Here is a 13,130-nt window from a genome sequence, read left to right on the forward strand (position 1 = left end):
AGGACGAGAACTTAGACTCGAGGTGATGAAAAAGGGCGCAAGTCCTCAGACTATGACCCTTGCCCACCGAGGTTGACTCCTTAGACTTGCATTGATGAAATGGGTGCGCAACTCCTCACACTGCGCGACCCTCTCCCACCGAGGTCGAGTCCTTAGACTCGTGATGATGAAATGGACGCCCACACAATCACGACGTCCTAAACACAAGTATCAGAGGAACTCAGAAAAGTACTAAGAGAAACAAAGGCTTGCAATGCAGAATGTCCAAAGTAAAGCATCAATTTACACAGAAAAAGAGATAATTATTACAATCAATTTACACTGGAGAAAACGTCCACCTACACAAAATACCAATCTAAACAAAAAAAAAAAAAATGAATGACTATTACTACCAAGAAAGAAAGACGCCTTGCTCAAGTGGAAGGAGCTAGGGGAGCTGGAGGAGAAACAAGAAAGTGTTTTTTTTTTTTCTGCCATTGTTTGGCATTTGAATGACGGCCCTCGAATTGAGCAAGATGATATTGGGGGCGAGAATGAAAGCTACAAATATTTCCTTCCAATGCCCTGACTGCATGGGTAGCAAGGAACTCACGGGCGGCCAAGTTGAGATACCCCTCTCCAGCAGGTTCCAAAACCATTCTCTAGGCGACACATCAACACATAAGAACTCTCCAAGTGTTAGAGTGAAGTTAAGCTGGCTCTAACTTCAAGTAGTCGAGAACGTTGCACATCGGCTGAAAAAAAGGGAGTCGTAACCCATGAGAAAGGGCATTGGTCCTGAGCACCACCTTCTCAATGAAGCCCTCGACGTCGACAGCCCATGGGGAGGAACCTTAAGAATCACTGTATACGTTGCAAATATGCATGACTTAATGCAAATATTTATTCCAACGATCGGGAAAGTCGTCGCTATTGATATTTTGCGGCGTCAAGATCTCTTTTGTGGTGATTTTCTTGTCCGTTGCAAATATCTTAGATTTGCAACGAAATGTAAGATTGTTAAAAATGGTCATGAATATTCACATTGATTTAGGGTCTATTTGCGGCGATAAATCACCACTGTAAATAGTTAATCACGACGATTAACGTTTGTCGCAAAAGGTCTTTATGGTTCCCATAAGTTTTTAGCGTCAAAACATATGTTTGTTGGAAAACATTTTTCCGGCAAATTTTTTATTATTTGTAGCGAATTATATTTGCCGAAAATAAGTTTTTCCAACGATTTAATAGGCAAACTGAATGGTCATTTGCGGCATTTTGATTGGTATTGGCGGCGAAAACATATCGCCAGAAAAAGTAAGAATTTGCCGTGATTTTTGGTATCCGTAGGGTTAAAACAGAAGTGAACAAACAAATGCAATAGACGTGCGGCTATTTAAGCACTTATTGCTGTGAATTTAAAAAGTCGGGAAAAATCGATTTTCTAGTAGTGTCTATAATATATATATATATATATATATATATATATGTATATTAAATGATTTGTACAATTTCTAAATAAACAAGCCACATACAAGTCTTGTAAAAAATTGAACCCCACCTAAAAAAAATGTAAAAAAAATGATTCTTTATTAGTGGACCCATTGTTTTACAAAAAACTTGTATGTAACTTGTCTATTTGAGACTTGTACTTAACATTACTTATATATAAATATATACATACATATATATATATATATACACACGCGCAATGTGTGATCGGTAATTACCTTAAATCCATTAATTATATTTAATTACTACCACAAGAAAAACCAGATATATAGCTCCATCGATCCCATGTACGTAGTTCTTAGCCCTTCAATATGATTCGTTGATGTTCGGCCGGACAGTATGAGATCAGGACGTGCAGGAGATCAAAAGGCCAGTTAATCATGCAGGGACCTTTACTCATGTTTGGAATTACGTTGCTTTTTTCTTTATAGGGGAAAAAATTTTGGCAGTTTATTGTACGTACCTCAATACCTCTAATTTTGCAAAAAGTTTAATAGTACTATATATAAAAGCTTTATAGAATCTTCAATTTCCATAAAGCTTTTATGCCGTAACATTTAAAGAACAGTACCATCGCTCTCTGCCAATGTATAGAGAAAGGAAAAGAGTATAAAATTTGTTGCTAGTTTTTGACACCGAGAGGGATCAAGATCTCCTTTTGAGCTTAAAACTTGGACTCCAACTTGAAGATAGATCATAGGCATATGAATTGAGTACAACAACATAAAATTTTTTAAACAACATTTAATTCATGGTGTCTGAAAAATCTATAAAAGCAGCAATAAATTCCCCAAGACACTATACTATTTTAGGAAGTGTTGTGTGGCACACATCCGAGTTTGACATAAAAACTAGGGGAAAATATACGTTACTGAGGGTAAATTATCAGGTACTTTCTAAGGGATACTCCCATCCTATATTGATAGCATGCATATGTTATGTAATTAAAATTGTTTAAATAATCATCAATTTAGTTAATATGATGTGCTGTGTTAGGATAGGGTCACCAAGTACATATCTTAATGAGTAATGTTAGGAACAAATCCTAAATTCACGAGCCTTTTATTAAAAAGTGGGCATCACCAAGAAAATTTGAGTTTTCACACTTTTTCATGGTTGTTGATGTTGTAAAAATTGCACAATAGGCCGGAAGGAGAGAAAAATTATTTCCGGCCCACTGAGTTGACTGGACCTTGATTAGTGTTGTTTGGAGCCCTCGACAGTATTCTGGTGTGACTATACGGCGACGGTGCATACGTTTATGACCGATAAGTATAGAAAAAATAGAGAGAGACACAAAGATTTATGTGGTTCGGCACTAGGCCTACGTCCACAGGGGTTTGGGAATGGGAGTTTCCACTATAATGTATTTGTTTACAGTCACTCATGATCCCTCACATCTCACTGTACAAAGGAAGCTGGGGATCCACTTGTTGGAAGAGAAAATCTCACTGGTACACTCCTTTTCGAGGTTGAAGAATAAGAGGAAGAAGTCGAAGTAGAGAGTCTGTGCTGGTCATCTGGCTGAAGGCTTTTTATACATCTCTTTGTTACTCGTGCTTGTCTGTAGTGATGGGACCAGACCTCCCTTTGTGTGTGTCAAGATGCCTTCTCTTCCCACTTTCTCTCTGACCTGCTCTAAAGCCCCCTGCCACCTGCCTGCTCCATGTCCTTCCTTGTCCCCCACTCCCATCCTTTTATCTAGTCCCCTAACATGGCGTGGTGGCTGGGCCTAACCTTGGACTTAACATTTTATCCCTCCACAAAAGTCCGTGATTCTTAAAGGCAACTTGTTTTAACAAAAGACTTTGAAAATCTTTAGAATAAAATATGCAGCATAGAGTCGTCAACAAAATAATTCGCTTGTGTTAAGTAATAAATGCCTCCAAGGGTGAAATTCGGGTCGGGTCGGGCGGGCAGAGGGGAATGAGATCGTTGACCGAGTATCGTGCGGCGTGGAGCTCGGATGAGGCGGGAGGCTGGCTCAATCCCGTAAGGGGCAAGCGCAGAGCTCAGATGTTTGTTGTTATTTGTAAAGTATATGTTCGTTTGATGTCTTTGTTTTGTTGTTAGTGTTGGAGTTTGTGTGAAGTAACCCACACAAAGTGGTTAGAGGGATCGTCGACCCCCTGGGTCCACCTTAGGTTGTTCCCGAGCCCGTCGGCTCGTTCCTGAAGGCTCGTTCTAACAAAAGGTGGTTGTGGAGCTCGGAAGCCCGTTAACTCCGTAGGCTCGTTCCCAATGGCTCGAGTGTTACACTCGGCACAAGTCTAGGGACTCGAATTGTCTTGGATGCGAGGCGTTGGCAAGGGCTCAGGAAGCTCTGGCCCAGCCTTGGGCTAGCAGCGAGTCTAGGAACTCGGCTTTGTCGAGCGGGGGTTCGACAAGTCTAGAGACTTGGCCTTACCCCGCAACAAGTCTAAGGATCCGACTTCGTGGTGAGTCTAGGGACTCAACATTGTTGAACGGGGGGTCAGTGAGTCTAGAGACTTGGTCTTATCCCGTAGCGAGTCTAGGGACCCAACTACGTTGAACGGAGGTGCTCGTCCGTGCTGAATTGCTTTGTCAGAGCTCGGGGCCACGTGGCCTGTGTTCCGCACCACAAGAAGCAGTTTTGTTAATAGAAATAAATTCACAAAAATTTTGAGAGAGACAATACCGAGAATTTTTTAGTTGTTGTAGTTAAGTTTTGCTTGACCGAAAATTGTTCGTAGTTGTCCGTCGTTTTTCCTTTAATTGCTCCTCTTCCCTCTTTTCTCTCTCTCTCTCTCTCTCTTTTTAAGAGTTCATGAGCACCATTGCATGGGACATGCAGGTTTGACTCAACGTGGGGTCCAACAAGTCCCATGCAATTGAGGAACCGTGTCTGAGCAAGTGAGGGATGATCTGATCCATGCAGGCGAGTCTCGCCCGAGCCCTGCAAATGGGGCACTGTCTGAGCCCTATGTAGTCAAGCTGAGGAGGGCTCGGAGGTTTGCTCCCGTGCGGCGAGTGGTTTGGTCCAAGCCCATGCATGCCTGTTGGCTCAATCCCGTGTTGCGAGTGGTCTGGTCTGAGCTAAGGAGAATTCGCAGGTTTGCTCCTGTGTGGTGAGTGTTCTGGTCCGAGCCCATGCATGCTTGTTGGCTCAATCCCGTGTTGTGTGTGGTTTGGTCCGAGTTGAGGAGAGTTCGCAGGTTTGCTCCTGTATGATGAGTGGTATGGTCCAAACTGAGGGGAGTTCGCATGTTTGCTCCCACGCGGTGAGTGCTCTGGTTTGAGCCAATGCAAGTGACTGGTTAGGACTAAGTGGCCGAGGAGCTGGGCAAGTGGGCACTGTGCCGAGCTCTGTGTGAGCAGTGGGCTCGCCAAGCAAGCGAACATGGACCTGGCTACAACGAGCCACGAGAACAGGCCGGTCTAAGACAGAAACCTTTGGCGGCCCAAGTGGTGGCTGCCGGAGGGTCAGGTGGCTCTCGGGAAATTGCTGCGAGCTTTCGGGTTGCGTGGGGCCAAGTTTGGCCGTCTCTGCTATGCATGGCCAGTTGCCGCCACTAGTTGACTAGGCTGGTCGGCAACCACCTTAGAGGCAGCAGTGCCCAGTTGCAAGCAGCCCCTGTCGTGCGATGATGGTGCTGAGCTGTGTATTTTCGCCACTCAAAAGGCCACGCACGCGGTGGAACGACCTTCGTTAGGGGGGTGTCGGCAAGGTACCGATGGAGGCAGACAACGCCAGCAACTCATGTGGTGGACGCCGGCGCCCTCTCCTGCTGTGGCACGTTGGAACCGTGTGGAGATCCCTTTGTGTGCTCAGATGTGGTGCCCAACGGCACTGTTCATGACCCCCAAGGACGGGGGTTGTGGTCGCTGGCGACTCAACTGGACGTACGACACGGTGCTACAGGACTCGGGTGCACCCTTGGAGTGCTCTTGAGCATTGTGCATGCATGGTGGACGTGCATGGCATTGTACACTTAAGTGCACAGTGACGACCCGTGTACTGCACCTTGCCTCGTGGCTATTGTGCACCTAAGTGCACACTATTTGCCCACTATCGACTTGGAAGTATAAGTGCTCGAGCAGTGTATTTTTTATGTGATAGAGTGATTCAAGTGCAGGAGTGAGGAGTTCAGTAGGTCCCTCGCATGGGCGAGGAAGATTTAGTCATCCTCTCCCACTATTCGCCCATTTTTCATAAATGTAAAAGGTGAAAAATTTGAGAATACTCATATGGGAGGGTGTTATCCGTTCGTCCAATGATTTATTCAGTGTGTTGAGAAATCGTCCTTCTCCCACTTCCAACGAAGAGAGGAAATCAGATCTCACAGACTGCGCCATTGTTGATTCTATAAAAACTACACAACAGGCTGGAAGGAGAGAAAGAGTCATTCCCGGACCACTGAGTTAACTGGGCCTTGATCGGTGTTGTTTGTAGCCCCCGACAGTGTTCCGGTGTAGCTGTATGGCGACGGTGTGTACGTTCATGACCGATAAGTGTAGAAAAAATAAAGAGAGAGAGAGACACAATGATTTATGTGGTTCGGCATTAGGCATACGTCTACGGGGGTTTGGGGAGTGGAATTTCCACTAAAATGTATTTGTTTACAATCACTCATAGTCCCTCACATCCTATTGTATGAAGGAAGCCGGAGATCCACTTGTTGGAGGGGAAAATCTCACTGGTGCGCTCCTTTCCTAGGTTGAAGAAGAAGATGAAGAAGTCAAAGTCGAGAGTCTGTGCTGGTCATCTGGCTGAAGGTTTTTTATACATCTCTTTGTTGCGCGTACCCATCTGCAGTGACGGGACCGGACCTCTCTTTATGTGTGTCAGGATGCCTTCTTTTCCTACTTTCCCTCTAACCTGCTCTGAAGCCCCCTACCACCTGCCTGTTCTATGTCTTTCCTTGTCCCCCACTCCAATCCCTTTATCTAGTCCCCTAACATGGCCCCGTGGCTGGGCCCAACCTTGGACTTAACATGTTATCCCTCCACAATGGTATTGTCAAATTTTTTATAAAAAGTTTATCTTAGACTTATATATATCTTTATATATTTTATCTTTATGCGGCGAGTTTCTATTAAATTGTTAGTTGGTGGGTGGAGAGATTCCTTTCTAAATGATTCTTAGCACTAGCCTAAAAAAAGCGGGATTTTTATTTTTATTTTTTATGACAAGAACATATCATGAATAATATTAATCATTACATCCGATTTTTATCAAGGCAAATAGCTTGAGAAACAAGCATTGGAACATCATCGTACTACATTTCAATATTCTCTACCATCCAAACATAACGGCAAGTCTATGCGCAACCTCATTCCCCATCCGATGTACATGTTGGATTTTATATTCAGCAAAGAGTTGCAGCAGCCCTTTACTTCTTCCTGCAGGATCCCCTGACTTAAACTGATGCTGCCTTTCTTGTAAATCCTTACCATCATCAAACAATCACCTCCTAGAATCAATCTTGAAATTCCCAAGTGTGCACATAACTTTTATAAGCCGCGGTAAGAATCAATCAACGACTGCAAGTATGACTTTTCATGGTTTCCAGGTCATCCGCTTCATTTTTAATTTTACTGGCAGCCATCAGAACATTACCATTTTAATCATTGAGAATAGCTCCCACGCGTGCCAAGTGGTAATCATAAAAAAGTTGAACCTAAATAACACTTAGCACGATCCTTTTTTCTTTAAAGAATTCATGTAAACTTTCCTACTTAATAACCTTGGTGGAGTGCCAAAATGAAATGCCAAAATCAAAATTTCTAATAATTTAGACGTCGGGGTGCCCGAGGCATGACACGTATATAAAAAAAATTAAAACATAAAAAAACATTAAACCCCTAATTATATTAACAATTAAAATAGAAAAGCGAAAAAAACTAAAATTGAAAACCCCAAAAAATAGAAAAATATTAAAGATAAAAAAATTTAAAAAAAAATATAAAGAACATAGAAAACCTAATTCACTCATAAAAATAGTAAATCTCTTACTAAAAAAACTAGAACAAAAATAGTTGTACGTGGAGTACTCCCTATGGTGGGAAGGTTTTTTCCAGCCCTACCGTCATGGCCACTTAGCTAGGCTTATAATCGAGCCAAACTATAAATCGACCTTTTGGATTGTCGAGTTGAGCTTGACCCAAATAATTAAGTTGGAAACTCGAGCCGGTGAAGACACTAGTTTAAGCAGTTTAGTTATTTTTTAAGCTTTTGTTCGTGTTTTTTTCCTGAGACGGGCCAATCGAGTTGACTTATTTCTGAAGTTTTGTTTGCATTCTTTTAAAATATTTCTGATTTATATTATAATAAAATTGAATAATTTAAAATAAAAATTACAATTAAATTATTAGATTTAATGAAATTCTTAGATATAACTAGTATATAGACCCTATAATTGAATTATAATATTATAAAAACATTATGAATGAATAAAAACTTAGAAATAAATTGCCTTGCAAATTTATAAATTCCAGCCTAAATAGTTACAAATGAGACAAAAATAATAAAGTTTACAGATAAAAAAAATCAGACTATATATAGATTAATTATAGACATTTTATATATCAATCCGAGACGATATTTTATTCCTAATAACCATATGTCATATGTCTAGATAAGTTACTTATTAGATATATATATATATATATATATGTGGGCGCGTGTTTATTTATCCAACTGTTAGTAACGACCTTTAATCAAATAAGATAAAGATTTGAGTCAGACTTAAACAAGCGAGTCTTAAAGAGTCTTGATCGAGTCGAATCAATGTTAATCGAATATGTATATTTACTAATCAACCATATTATTACTTTTACGATCGAATATTTTTTTCACAAATTGAATTTAATTTAAATCAAACGGTATCAAGCGAACAATCTTCCAATCCTACCGGCCACCACGGCCTGGTCCACCACATGGGACTAGTAGAAGGTTGATTACAAGAATTACTTTTGTTATACATTACAAGAAGTAGACCCTTTCCCAGTACCTGCGCTCCACAGCACGTACTGGTAAGGGGTTTCTCTCTCTCTTCTTCTTTTATTTTTTTTTTATTTTATTTTTTTAAAATTATTTTATTGAATCTTATATATATTTACATTTTAACTTCTCCATTATTTTTATATTATATTGAAGAGAACTGCTACATACATAAATAGATTATACAAAAAATAAATCTATAAACTCATATAATTTCATGAGATTCGTTAGATCTATTTTGAAAATGATAAAATATCCAGGCCCAAGATCAGGCCTAGGCCACTACTAGAAGACAAGAGGAAAAGCAGGAAGGTAAGGGAGAATAGTTTTTCAGGAGGCAAGGAGGATGGTGGAAGGAGGCAAGGGGCAGTCATGTCAGGAGAAAGAGGAAAATGGAGAGGTAGTTAGACACGCAAAGCGGAGCATGCCTCACAACTAAAGGGGGCATGCGAAAAGAGGCATCAAATAAATGGGGATGGCCAGACGACTGGAGGAGGGTTCAACTTCGACTTATTCTCCAGCTTCTTCAACCTCTCAAAGGGGAGTTACAGCGAGGGGGTCTTCTCCAACAAATATATTCACAATCTCCATTATATAGTGAGAAATGAGAAGCTATAAGAGACTGTAAACAAAGTATATTATAGTGGATTTCACATCCCCAAACACCCGTGGACTTAGGTATTATACCGAACCACGTAAATCTCTGTGTCTCAATCTCTTTACTTTCCGTGTATTTGTTTTCTATACACCACCATGGATGTATGCACTGACACCATATGACCGCACCAGACCATACCGATCGAGGCTTGAATTGTCATAGCAGACCAGGAATGACTATTTCTCCCCTTTCGGCCTGTTGTACGATTTTTTAGGCATCAACAGTGACGCCATTTATGGGATCTAATTAACTTTTTACGCCAAAGGTGAGAGAATAAAGATTTTTCGGTGTGCTGAATAATCTCTGAATGAACAAATGAAGTTTCCTCCGGATAAGTACTTCCAACTTTCCTGCTCTTATTTTTATTGACTACATCATCGCAAAAATCGGGCGAGTAGACTCTTTCTCGCCCATGTAGTTGATAATATTGTACACTAAGTGCCTGCACATGGCACTTGCAACTTAAGTGACCGGCTACTCATCTTCTCGACCCAGGCGGTGTAGTTTATGCACGGGACACATGCACATAGCATATTGTACACTTAAATGCACAGTGCCTAAATCCTTGACACAGTGCCCATGCACGTTAGAACTGTCCATGGCACGCACAGTGCCATGCACAATGCACAATGGGTGCAGGTCGCCGTGCACTTGGGAGCCTCGCAGCAGCTCGCCGTGAGGTCCAGTACCTGCCGACGACCACCACAGGGACTGCCGGCAATTTTCTTCCAAAGCACGGTGGCCACCAATTGCGGGGCCATACCCAGCATTTGGGTCATGCACAACGGTGCATGACAGCGTGCGCCCAGATGAGCCATAGCCCCACCGTGGCATAGCAAGGGGCTGCACCGGCAGTCACCATACAAACCGTCGGCACCGTCTGTCTTCTCGGAGACGGTCCACGACCACTTGGACACGGCAGGCACCTCACTGCATGGCCATGCGCATGAGAATGCATGTGGCTGATATCTTCTCAGCCCAGTCGCGTCATGGCACAATAGGGGTGCCGGCGGCCACCATGTGGACCACCAACATGTTTTGTCTACGCTTGAATGTCACCGTCGTGGCCCAAAACATGGTTGGCAACGGTAGCTTGAAGCCTCGAACCCAGTGCACATAATGTGCACTAGACTCCTCGACCAGCTCACAGCCGAGATCACCTCGCCACTGGAGGATCGCCACTCCTTGGCCATGCACCACAGCTAGAGGATCGCCACTCCTTGGCCATGCACCACGGCTAGTGGTCTCCTCGCCCATGGCCATGCACCATGGCTAGTGGTCTCCTTGCCTACGACCACGCATCTCGGTCAAAGGTCTCTCCTCGCCCATAGACATGTGACTCCACGGCCATGCGACCATAGTTTTAAATTTTGTTCCGTTCCAGCTGTTTCGGTGTAGTATCTGGTACACTATACCCCTCGTATTGTTTCACTCCAAATTCCGGCCCGTTCTGGCCATTCTAGTCAAATTTCGGCCATTCCGACCTGAATTGGCATTTCAGTCCCTATTTCGTTTCGGACTGTTTTTGTAATTTTCTTGTGCTTGAATGACATTTTTGTAAATATTAAATCCATATGGTATTTAATTAATTCTAGAATATAAAATTTATTTTATAATTTTAATTTTTTTTGTAACTTTAAATATGTCCATTCTTTTTTTTTTTTTTTAACATTTCATTATTTTTTAATAACTCTCCGCTCTTTTATTTTTTTTCTTTATTTTTGTTTCTCAACTCAAGTTGTGATTTTTTCAACGTATATTCATTTTAAATCTTCAATTCCTCCATATATATATACACATATACATGATACACACTTACATATATATATATATATGTATTTATTCTATTAGTTGTTAGTTTATATATACATATAAATATTTATATATAATATATAATTAATTCCGAAACGGTACACCGGAATATGTCGGTACCAAAATATTTCGTTTTAGTACTTAAACAGGAGTGATCATTGAAATGGAATTTAAAACATTCCATGCGACCCCATGGCCCATCACTCTTTGGCCAGCACACTCATCACCAAGGAACTCTTCGGCCACACCATCCAAGGGCATGGACTCGTTGGCTAGCACCTCCACGGCCACGAACTCATAGGCCACACCAACCACGGGCAGGAATCATTGGCCAGGGACCCTCCTCGGCCACCACATACATCTCGGGCAAGTTGCTTGGCATCACTTCCTCGCCATCCTTGCCTGAGGTCACCCTCCTTGGTCACTCGGCCTTCGTCAGCTGCGTGCCATGGACATGTTGCTCGACCATCCAGTGGTGGGCACCCCTTTGCTCGGCCACATGCAAAGGCACACGGGCAATTACTCGACCTGAGCAAGTAGTTGGCCTAAGCAAACGCTCGGCCTGCACACCTGCTGCCCGAACAGAAGCTCGGCCTAAGCAACTACTTGCCCTCACGCACAGTTAAAGTCGCCTGGAAGCACCTTGGCCACAAGCATGCTCGGGCATGAAGCCCCTTGCCCCAACTACTCAAGCAACAAACCACAAGCCACAAAGCCCTCACTCGAAAAATGAAGCTAGTCGGTTGCGTTCAGCATAATGAAATTCACTCAATGGTAATAAAAAAAAAAAAAAAAAGAAGAAGAAGAGAGAGGGGAAGGCAAAGAAATTGCAACTAGCTGTGGGCAATTTTTAGTCAAGCAAAAATTGACTACATCGACTAAAACTCACTGGTTTGTCTCTCTCAAAATTTGTGTGAATTTATTTCTACTAGCAAAATTGCTTCCTGTGGTGTGGAACACCGGCCACGTAGTCTCGCTCGGGCATGACCCAGATGTCCCAATATAACTCTATCGGGACAAATTGTTTGGCACTAACATGCATGCGGGCACGATCACCTCACTTGACGGGCAACTTTCTCAATAGCTAACAACTAGTGTTTAAGCGTGTTACGCATGTGGAATGTGCACCATGCATGAGCCATGCATGGTACACGTAATAGAGAACAAGGAACAACCCTGCCTCTAGCACATGTTGCATGACCCATGCAACGTGCTCTACCAAACTGCTCGCTCAGCATGTTCCACCAACTTGCTCACCCAATTCTACTCGACCAATTTCAGCCAAGCAATAATCGACTACTGCAACCAAAACTCTTCGAATAAATTGCCTGGCATCACAAGCACCCAAATCTTCTTCATCGCCGAAACATGACAACCAACAGGCCTCACCAACACATCTCCAACCTTCACCGTGCTCCGATAGAGCAATTTAGCACGGACAAGCATCTCCATCAGCCAAGCTGAGTCCCTTGACTCGTTGTGACATAATGGTCGGACACAAGTCCCTCGACTTGTTGACCCCCGTGCCAGCAAAGCCGAGTCCCTTGACTTGTCACGACACAACAATCGAGTACAAGTCCCTCAACTTGTCGACCCCCACACCAGTAGAGCTGAGTCTTTTGACTCGCCGTGAAATAATGGTCGGACACAAGTCCCTTGACTTTTCGAGTCTCGCGCCAGCCAAGCCGAGTCCCTTCATAACTAGTCGAACACAAGTCCCTTGACTTGCTGACTCTCATGCCACCTTGCCACGATGCATTGATAGGGTTAGAGTGCTAGGGCTCACCCACACGACTAGTTAGACACAAGTCCTTTGACTTGCCGACCTCGTGCTGCCAAGCTGAGTACCTAAACTCGCCGCAAAGTTTAGGCCGAGCACTAGTCCCAAGACTTGCCTAGACGGCCACTCGGACACAAGTCCCTTAACTTGCCGACCTTTACGCTACAAGCCAAGTCCCTTGATTCACTATGAAGTCGAGCCGAGCACTAGTCCCAAGACTTGCCCAGACGGCCCCTTGGACACAAGTCCTTTGACTTGCTGACCTTCTTGCCACCAAACCAAGTCCTTAGACTCACTGCAAAGTTTAGGCCGGGCATTAGTCCTAGGACTTGTCCAGACGATCACCCAGACACAAGACCCTTGACTTGTTGACCTTCAAGTTACATGCCAAGTCCCTTGATTCGCAACGAAGTCAGGCCGGGCAC

Source organism: Juglans regia, chromosome 4, assembly GCF_001411555.2.
Source record: "Juglans regia cultivar Chandler chromosome 4, Walnut 2.0, whole genome shotgun sequence".
Lineage (NCBI taxonomy): Eukaryota > Viridiplantae > Streptophyta > Magnoliopsida > Fagales > Juglandaceae > Juglans > Juglans regia.